Genomic DNA, 9238 nt, shown 5'->3' with positions numbered 1-9238 from the left:
TGAAGTCCTATCATCAAGGAAGCTCCAGTCTTCCTTATGCTCTCTGCCCCTATGCAAGAAACCGGCCTTCCATCTCACTGTCTACGCTAGGCCCCAAATCTCCGCCGTCAATCCTGTAGCTGGCTCTCTGTTCTGAAACTCCGGCGCTCAATCTCAATCCTGGCCTGCTCAGTACTGCCGTCTAGAAACCTGGAGAACAAGGCAGGGCCCCGCTGGTCTCTTTGTGGCAGGGAGAGACGTGCGCCCTCAAACCCCGGCCCAGAGCCTGGGCCCTGTCTGTCTGTCGGCAGCCTGCCTTCCGGAGCTGTCGCCACGCTCCTCTGAGGCTGTGCCTTTGCCTGGCTCGTGGCAATCCCCTCGCCCCTCCTCCACAGCCTCGTCCACACTAGGTGGGCACGTCTGGCTTAATGTCGTCAGGCTCTTCCACGCCCGGCTTGGATGCCCACCCCTCCTAAATTTCAGTATCCAGTAGAGCTGCTCAGCAGGGCCACTACCATGTCCAGTCACATGGCTACGGGCACGAAGGACAAAGTGCAGCCCCCTAGACTGAAATATCTGGGGGGGAACAAACTGCACTTTCTCCCGCGTCAAGCTGAATCACGGCAAGCAAATGGGTTCTGGGACGGAGGAACGTTTCGGAGAGGGTACAGTATTCCACCAGCCAAGTGCTCTAATAGCCCTTCCTGTCTGTGTTCATGGGATGTGGAAGCCAGAGAAACAGACCCAGGACTGTAGGTCAAGGAAGCAATTTGTGCAGCCAGCATTACAATTCCTACTGAGGAAAGAATACAAAACCACTCAAACATGCTTGGCTTTTTTTTTTTTCTTTAAACATCTCTTTCTCTGTAAAACTACATAAAAAGATCACGACAATAACGCGAAATTCCAGAGAGCAGAAATTTGTTTAAAAAACCTATTGGGGTACATGTATCACGGAGAGCAATAGCAATGTATAGAATTGTCGAATCACTATATTGTATACCTGAAACTAATATAACACCGTCGTTAACTCTACTGGAATTAAAATAAAAAACTCAATTTAAAAAACCGGTTGCCCTAATACCCAACGCCAGGAACAATCTATTTTTCGATCCTTTTGTTGTCTCCAGCAGCTGAACCCTGTTTTGGAGTGAGACAATTTAGAGCATCTTTAATGCCCAATGAACAACCGACTCCTTTTCCTTGTCCAATGTCTACCGGGTATTGTGACGGCACTGTCCTTCACCGGGGATGCATGCACCAAGCTGACTCAACAGGAGTGAATTTAACAGGTGTCCCTGCCTTGCCCCCCTACCCCACCTTCGAATTCCCCAGGATCAGGGACAAAGAACAAGGGCATAGACACAACTTCAAAACACTATCATTTGCCATGTACTTAAAGTTCTTACCATTTTCAAAAAGCTCTCGGGGGTCAGGGGCCGGGGGCGGGGGCGGGGGGGCGTCTGGGTGGCTCAGTCTCTTGAGTGTCTGACTCTTAGTTTCAGCCCAGGTCATGATCTCACAGTTCATGAGTTTGAGCCCCACGTCAGGCTCCACACTGACACTTCGGAGCCTGCTTCTGATTCTCTGTCTCCCTCTCTCTCTGCCCCTCCCCCTGACGTGTGTGTGCGCGCTCTCTCTCTCTCTCTCTCTCTCTCAAACATTAAAAATAAAATTAAAATTAAAAGTAACAAAAGGCTCTTAGGTTAATTCAAGAAAGGTAGTAACCCCCCCACCTTGATGACTGAACATTGTTGAATACTGATGAAGCAAAAACACCCAAAAAACACCCATGGACAGATAACGAGGCTCAAATCTCACCTCTGTCTCCATAGTTATAAATAAAGTCTTTGAACCTTTATCTTCTGGGGTAGAGATTCTTCATTTACAAGGTGGAGGGATTTCCAGTGCTTTCTGGGGAGCCGCCCACTTCTAGAATTTATTGGAATTCCAAAGGTCCAACAAGAATTGTGTTTAAAGTTGTATTGGTGGTTGAGAGGACAGGTCAGGAATGACAACTGAAAATCAAGATCTGAGTTCTGGGGTGTAAAGTTCCAGGCTCCAACTTTCTGTAGCACATCATGACCCGGGCTGATGGAGCAAAGCCTTCATTATCCCAGCACAGGAAACCCAGTGGCCGGGTTTCTGGATGACGTCAGAAAACACAGGAAACCTGGAGAACGGATTGAATTGCCTCCCGGAGAGACCACTGACACCTCTTTCCGAAACACCTGAGAGTGCTCGCTTCTGCAGCGCATATGCTAAAATTAGAACGATAGAGATTAGCACGGCCTCAGCGCTAGGACGGCACACAAATTCGTGAGGCATTGCATATTTTGTGCCGTTCCCCAGCGAACTGCCATCCTTTGTGGATTAGCACAAAAAATGGGGGGTTTGGAGAGGTCGCTCAGGGTGACTGCTCTGAGTTTGTGCCTTGCTGCTCGCAGCCAGGGGCCCTAAGACACCTAAGAGGCCCTCCTGGCCTCCTACCAGATCCTGTCATTAGACGTGAGACCCTACTTTGATGGCCGCCCAGTCACATTTCCATTATTAGGTTACCTAGGTAATCCTAGTAGCTTCATCTGAAGGCTTGTTCTCATTGGTTAAAAAAAAAAAAAAGAAAGCCACCTGAGAGGCAATGGACATAGTAATAGCTAACATCTGTTTAGCACTTACAATGTGCCAGGCACTGACCTATGAAACAAGACCCCAAGAATCAACCAACAACCCAAAAGTTGAACAATGGGGAAGCAGTGAAATAAGTGATAGAATATCATTCATTGCTTATTTATTTCTGAGACAGAGGAAGAATCTCAAGCAGGCTCCACGATAGCAGCACCGACACGGGGCTCGAGCTCACCAAACCGTGAGACCACAACCTGAGCGGAAATCAAGAGTAGGACCCTCAACTGACTGAGCCATCCAAGCTCCCCTGCCATTCATCAATTTAAAGTGCTTTCAGGGGTGCCTGGCTGGCTCCGTTGGTGGAGCATGCGACTCTCGATCTCGGGGTTGTGAGTTCGAGCCTCATGTTGGGTGTAGGGATTACTTAAAAATAAAATCTTTAAAAAAAAATAAGTAAAATGCTTTCAAATAGCTAATGAAATAGGAACATTTACTTACTGTAGCATTATGTGAAAAATTCAGGATTCAAAAATATACAAATGGTGTAATCCCAACCATTTTTAAAACTAACACATGGAGAGGGGGCACCTGGGTGGCTCAGTCGGTTAAGCATCCGACACTGCCTCAGGTCATGATCTCACAGTTCGTGAGTTCAAGTCCCGCTTCGGGTGAGCTTGAGCCCCACTTCGGGCTCCATGCTGACAGCACAGAGTCTGCATGGGATACTCTCTCTCTCCCTCTCTGTCTGCCCCTCGGGGGACTCTCTCTCTGCTCCTGGCTCATTCACGCACTCTCTCTCAAAAATAAATTCATTAATTAATTGAAAAAACCTAAAAAGTCTCATTAAACCGAGTGTGGGGTCCTTCTAAACATTGAGCCCTGTGCATAGGTAGCATGTCCGGGAAATTGGCCCTGGTGCCAGTTAGGTATTTCTGGGTGTTAATATTATCCGTGATGGTTTCCCTTTTTGTATTTGCCTATTAGCTCCAAGTTCTATTGAGTGAACATACATTATTTTTATTTTTAGAAAATATAATGACTGAAGAAAAAAAATATATATATACATATAAAATGACTGATTTGTAAAAGAACCAACAAAAGGGGCACCTGGGTGGCTCAGTCGGTTAAGCGTCTGACTCTTGGTTTCTGCTCAGGTCATGGGTCTCACGGTTCGTGAGTTCGAGCCTCTAGCAGGGCTCTACACTGACAGTGCAGAGTCTGCTTGAGATTGTCTCTCTCTCCCTCTCTCTCTGGCCTTTCCCTGCTCATGCTTTCTCTCTCTCTCTCTCTCTCTCTCTCTCAAAATAAATAAATTTAAAAAAGAAAAGAACAAAAGTCAACAGTTATCTACCCATAAGTATAGAAGAGCATGATTTGGGACACCAGTCATACAATGTCACAGGTGAGGACTGAATCTGGGATGTAGAAACAAGTGGTAATCTGGCCAGAGGGGACAAAGTCAGAAGCTGCCACAAATAGAGAGAGGGAAGGGTAACCCTGTACCTGGGACTAGGCAGATGAGACCCCAGCTGCCTGCAAAAAAAGGTCCCTGCCCCAATGTGGGCAGGGGTGAATGATCAGCCAAGTGTACAGGCAAAAACAGATGTTTCCATAGTAAGGAAGAGTCACAGTGGTGGTGGAAGTGATACAGGCCAACAGAGTGGCAACGCACTAGCCCATGTAACCCATGATGGCCACAGCAAGAGATGTGCCAAGAAGTTTAAAAGTTAAAACTGCTAAGGAACAAAAAGCGGGGAGGAGAATCCGAGTTTCAGGAGCCTAGGTGGTCGAGGCAAGGCCCAGAATGACTCTAACTTACGATTCTCTTTGTACCCTCGGGCTGGTATGAGGGGAACCACATATATTTCACTAACTTATTTAAACTAGTATTTATTGTCTCTCTCTGCCGAACTAGAGTATAAGCTATACAAGGACTAGAGTTTCTGTTTCATTCAGTATTGTACCCCAGCTCCTAGGAACATGCTTCGCACACAGTAGGCACTCGAAAAATATTTGTTGAATTGCAAGTCTGGTCCATTTCTTATGTCCTTGTGTGTGAAGAAGAGAACAGGGTTAGTAACGGGATAGGCCAAGTCACAGGAACAATCAGAATGGAAAAGATGTCCTTGTTTTGAACTCCCAACAGGAACATGAGGGATCCCCTCTTAATTATTCAGTCCCTTAATCACTCAGTGTTCATCCCAAAGGGGATGGGGGAAATATACAACACACCTATCTACATCTCATTAAGATAAATCAATTCTTGGGAATTCCCCAGAAGACAGCCGGTCTTTCCTCTTAGTTTCACGAGGTGACCCCAGACACCACACAATTTCAGGGTCATTCTGAAATTGTATTAACAGTTCCTGACGCCACATCTTCTGTGAACAGGTGGAAGAGAAACAAAGGAAAGCAATTACTGAGATGCCAAGAGCTGCGAAAGGGTTAAATACGGGCCTGGGAATGAAAAGAGGCTGTGTGGGTCCCCGCCCCGGCCCATAATGCAGCGCCCCAGCCCCAGTGCTGTCACAATGGCTTCCAATGCCAAGAGGCAGCTCCTCCACATTTCTTGCCTAACCCGAGCACTTGAACGAGGGAAATGTAGCCACAAACACACTTTTCCCCCCTTCTTTCTGGGCGCCCCCTCTCACCAGCATAATAAACAGGAAATGCCTCCAATGTTCCAACAGCATCAATGGCAGATATTTTTCTGAATCAACAGAGAAATGCATGCACATTTCTCTCCCTTTCCATTTTCTTTCCCTGAGGCAGCATTAAAGAATGCAGTTAACCCCAGGCAAAAAAAGAAAAAAAAAAAAAAAGAAAAAAATAGCAGCTTGGAAGAACGTGGTTACCCCTGTGGAGAAATAGACTGTCTTCAACACTGGCTGAAAATGCAGGGTCTAAGGGGTGGAACTGGAGACTCATTTACCAAAGGGCAAGAAAGAGGGAAGACGGAATTTTTCTTGACCGTGGTTTCCAGTGATGAATTCTAGGCTGCAAGTGGAGACATTCTAAAAGGCCCAGCTACCCTCTGTCCTGGCCTGCAATTAGGACAGAAGATGACATTTGAGAGTGTCTCCGTGTAGGGGCAGAATCGTGGGGTACATGCACAGGAAACAGCACGCACGGGCTATGAAGTCACCAGACCTGGCTTTGCCACAGAGATCTTGGGCAACACGCGACGCCCACAGGAGGAATGAAGTGCATCTGAGCCCAGCAGGTAGCCACCCTCCGGATCTTTTTTAAAGACGAAATACAATTTTACCTAAGACAGCACACCTGAACTTGTAGTAGGACAAACCACCTGCTACCAAGGAATTTGAGAAGTTAAACCCAAGCGTGGAAAATATTCAGGTTTTCTCACTGCAGACAGGTGAAAACGCAGACTTAAATGATCTATGTTAGCCAAAATAAAGCTGGTAGGGCCAGCTTCCATCACACCAAGAGGGTTTATTCTGTGAACTTGGCTAACAATGTAGCCGTAGTGTTTGTTCCCGTAAACCTTCTACTAGCTGGATGACCCCCAGGCAGGTTAACAACCTGTCGGTGCTTTCGTTTCCTCATCTGTAAAATCGAGGTACAACACCTAATTTATAGGGATGGTGTAAAAATTAGCAATGGTGGGTACAAAGCACCTAGAACATCACAGATAGGATAGTGGTAGTGCTACAGTTATTATGTGATAGAAGAGGTGATCGAAAAGGTAATTTTGACTCGTACTTCTGCCCTTGCCCTTAAGCACTGCCAGTTTATATAGTATTTGGAAGAAGAGAAAACACAAGAAGAAGATTCGAATCATCACCGGTCTAGAATGATGCAACACCACACACATGGGCATAACCAAAAGGTGTGAAAGAACTTCCCAAACCTAGGGATGCCTGGATGGCTCAGTAGGTTAAGCATCTGACTTCGGCTCAGGCCGTGATCTCACAGTTTGTGAGTTTGAGCCCTGCATCGGGCTCCGTGCTGACAGCTCAGAGCCTGGAGCCTGCTTTGGATTCTGTGTGTGTGTCTCTCTCTCTGCCCTTCCCCTGCTCATGCTGTGTCTCTCCCTCTCAAAAATGAATAAGCTTTAAAAAAAGAAAAAAAGAACTTCCCAAACCTCTTTTGAAGTATAGTTGACATAGAGATTATGGCGAGCCAAAAGGTAAAAAAAATATTAAGGATGGACACAGGCTCATGAGCTGCCCATAAGCATAACAGCAAATTTGAGAAGTGTAGTGCAGAAGCCAACCATGACTGAACCCGGCTTTTGCGGAGGTATGAATGAAATGGGTGGGGGAAGGGTCAGTTAAGCATCCGACTTCGGCTCAGGTCACGATCTCGCGGTTCTTGGGTTCGGTTCGAGCCCCGCGTTGGGCTCTGTGCGGACAGCTCAGAGCCCGGAGCCTGCTTCGGATTCTGTGCCTCCCTCTATCTCTCTCTGCCCCTCCCCTGCTCGTGCTCTGTCTCTCTGTCTCTCTCTCTCTCAAAAATAAATAAACATTACAAACATTAAAAAAAAAAAAAGAAATGAGCAGGGGGAAAGACCACTGGTTTTCTAGTAACAAGGCTGGTCAGCGATCTGCAGACACTGTGTGCCTGCTGCTAGCACCGAGCAGGTGGCTCCCATGAAGACCTTCCCTGATGCTGTCCTGCCTCCTGGAACCCTACTGCACATCCTGGCCCGTGCCTCTCAACACATCCTTTGCATGTTACCTCCCGCTGCTTCTTTGCGGATCCGTTTGCTGGACCACCATCATAGAGCAGTATTTGATCTTATACATCTTTATATGAAATGACCAACATAGGAAAAGTCCCTGGCCCTGAGTTACTGTAATGAAGGGCACGAGAGCCAGGCCGTCCTGATCTCTCATTATAATAACATTAATGCCAATTCTCTGGCCAGTTCTTAACATTATTTTCCCTTCCTCCTCCCTTTGCGAACCCCACATTACTGAGCAGGGGACCCACCAACAAAGGTCAACAAAGAGATTGAATGCATGATAATCACACACCCAAGGTTCACACTGTCACACTCTTTCATCACCATTTGGAACCTAGTTCTCCTACTTGCCAATGAGAGGTTAGGGGGTTACCTGTCGCAAACAATTCAAAAGGGGTGGGAAATTTGCACCCCACCTCTTTGTACATCAGGAGTAGGGACTGAGAGTCTTTCTCCCCTGACAAGGTTTGAAAATGGCAGTATTTCAACTAATAGTGAGACAGCATACAGCAGTAGTATGAACGAATGAGGTTCAGTCATAAAAGCCACATTGGGGGGCGCCTGGGTGGCGCAGTCGGTTAAGCGTCCGACTTCAGCCAGGTCACGATCTCGCGGTTCGTGAGTTCGAGCCCCGCGTCGGGCTCTGGGCTGACGGCTCAGAGCCTGGAGCCTACTTCCGATTCTGTGTCTTCCTCTCTCTCTGCCCCTCCCCTGTTCATGCTCTGTCTCTCTCTGTCCCAAAAATAAATAAATGTTAAAAAAAAAAAAAGAATTAAAAAAAAGCCACATTGGTTTGCGGTTAAATGAGGTGGGGAAGGGGAGATATTTAAAGTCAGGGAAAAAATTAACACCTTAGAGCTACTTCCAAAAAAATAAGATGGCTGAGAGAGGAAGGAATCAAAAACTTTTTAAAAAACTGTATGTGTGTGTGTGTGTGTGTGTGTGTGTGTGTGTGTTTCCACCTAGAATGTCAGCTCTTTGAGGACAGGAACAAAGTTGGCTTCCTCTAAGCATCCTAGTCCCTGATACGTGCTGGGTGCCTAACAGATGCTCATGGGATGTTAAGTAAGATTACTAAGTATAGATAAGGGAGAGAGAATTTGCCGAACATAAAAAGGAATCTTTATGAGACCTTTAAAGAGGGAAGGTGAAAACCAACCCCCAGCAGGAGTGGGGGTTAATGTAGGATTATACGTGTCCCCCTTTCAATTAAATGTTTTAATCTTTAGCCTAAATCCCCACTTTGAGGATAAGGTACTTGCCCTTTTTTGGGGGGGAGGGTGGGACCTGGCAGCAAAGTGGTTAAACTACCAGCTGGCCCTCTCCCTGGGGGTCAGCCCCTTTCCCCAACAAAGCACTATGGACTTAAGAACCTACCTCATCTAAACACCCAGTAACAAGATATTACAGCCAGGTTTCTGGTAGGTTCCACTCTGGTTCAGCAAAACACAGAGTATCTTTTCCTATCCACAGAGCCAATGGGACACCTATAGCTCTATCTCCCTCTTCTGTCGCTGTCACTGTAGTCAGTTCATACAGAACCAGTAACCACACTTCAGTTAATCTTTCTTTTTAAGTGTATTTATTTATTTTGAGAGAGGGAAGGCAGAGAGCGGGGAGGGGCAGAGAAAGAAGGAGAGAGAGGATCCCCAGCAGGCTCCACACTGTCAGCACAGAGCCCAACGTGGGACTCAAACCCACGAACTGTGAGATGATGGCCTGAGCCAAAATCAAGAGTCAGTTCCTTAACCGGCTGAGCCACCCAGGTGCCCCCAGTTAACCTTAAAATAAGGCCTTGAAGTCGATATTATTTTTCCCATTTATAAATGAGAAAACTGAAGCTCAGTGAAGTGTCCTGATTGAGATCATAGAGCTGATAAGGAGCAAGTCTGACACCAAGACTCAGCCCCACTTTTCTCAGGAATG

At 46.7% G+C, this 9238-nt stretch overlaps 1 non-coding gene across 1 annotated transcript; it reads left to right on the top strand.

Annotated features, from left to right (window-relative positions):
* Positions 1 to 2216: 2216 nt before the first annotated feature.
* LOC115507944 lies at positions 2217 to 2318 on the top strand. The gene has a single exon (XR_003966861.1). It is a non-coding gene; the product is annotated as a U6 spliceosomal RNA (small nuclear RNA).
* Positions 2319 to 9238: the final 6920 nt, after the last annotated feature.

Source organism: Lynx canadensis, chromosome X (assembly GCF_007474595.2).
Source record: "Lynx canadensis isolate LIC74 chromosome X, mLynCan4.pri.v2, whole genome shotgun sequence".
NCBI lineage: Eukaryota > Metazoa > Chordata > Mammalia > Carnivora > Felidae > Lynx > Lynx canadensis.
Note: the sequence above shows the minus strand (reverse complement) of the source record. Positions and strands in the feature narration are given on the sequence as shown.